Source organism: Cariama cristata, unplaced genomic scaffold (assembly GCF_000690535.1).
Source record: "Cariama cristata isolate BGI_N322 unplaced genomic scaffold, ASM69053v1 scaffold15227, whole genome shotgun sequence".
NCBI lineage: Eukaryota > Metazoa > Chordata > Aves > Cariamiformes > Cariamidae > Cariama > Cariama cristata.
Window position 1 is genome coordinate 815 of NW_009627237.1, and position 1,232 is coordinate 2,046.

A 1,232-nucleotide genomic window follows, 5' to 3' on the forward strand; every position below is an offset into this window, starting at 1 on the left:
AGGAATCTCACTGCTTGTTTAATCTTGTCTGGCAAAGCCTTTTCCAAAACTCACACAAAATCCAGCAGCTGGAAACAAGCGCAGAGCTATGTCATACAAATATAAAAACAGAAAAACATTCTCTATTGACTGTAATAATTAGCTAAGAGCATTTTAGGCACAGAGGCTCTTAATGTTTAATGGGTGTGTTAATGAGGGAGGAAAGAGAACAAGTGCTGGGAGTGTTTCTAATGACACCCCTTTCTAACTACTTTCAGTGAAGAATGAAACTACAGTAGAGATTACCCTGAAAATTCAGACATCAAAGAATAGTTCAGAAATGTGAAACTGCACGCATCAGCCATAGTGCCCGAAGCATGGAATCCTAAGAAAGAATTGACATGTTCAAAGAGCTGAGAGGAAAAAAGTAAATACACAGCTGATTTCCAAAGGAAAGCACTGGGATACAAAGAGTTATTTTTTAGAAGCTTAACTTCCTTCTTTGACAAATTAGTGCAACAACTATGAAGAGATTGCTTCTCATTTGTAAACTTCTCAAGATACTTGGCTGGGCAAAAGGGAGCCATGTATCACTCTTGATGTCCTTGCAGGGATGAGCTGAAGGAGAGTAAAATCCAGGTTTGGGTGGACCTGGTGTGTTGCTAGTTTTGTGACTCTGATGTTTGTGATTAGTGCCATTTGGAACAAGAATAGAAAATCCTTGGAGCAGCACAATGTAGCACAGCAGGTTTTGTTTTGCTCCAGAATTAACAGAGAAAATTATTATATGAAATGTTTGTAAAGCAAAAAGCACACAAAGCTCAGAGGCTCCATAGCTCAGGGGTTAGAGCACTGGTCTAGTAAACCAGGGGTCGTGAGTTCAAATCTCACTGGAGCCTGGGGGCTCTGTACCTCCTGCAGAAACTTTCAACTTTGTATTTCGGTTTTTTTCCAAAATGTTGCTGGCATCATTCTCTGGAGCATTTACCCCAGGCTAGGTGAAATACAAACATCATATAGTGCATATACCAAACAACAGGCAATGAGAAGCAGACAAGAATAACAGTGGTCAGAGTTAAACCCTCGAAAGAATACCTCAAAATATTTTAAAAGTATAGCCATCAGAGATAGGAAATACCTAATAATGGGATTTAAAGCCTTCTGAACCCCACAGACATTGTGAAGCTCACTGATGAACAACTGTGGAATGGCTGCTAGATATTTACAGTCAGATCTGGTTCATCTCTTCATAC

General features: G+C 39.7%; 1 non-coding gene across 1 annotated transcript; it reads left to right on the forward strand.

Moving 5' to 3' along the window:
- The first annotated feature begins 805 nt into the window (after window positions 1-805).
- TRNAT-AGU lies at window positions 806-878 on the forward strand. The gene has a single exon. It is a non-coding gene; the product is annotated as a tRNA-Thr (tRNA).
- The last annotated feature ends 354 nt before the right edge of the window (window positions 879-1,232 follow it).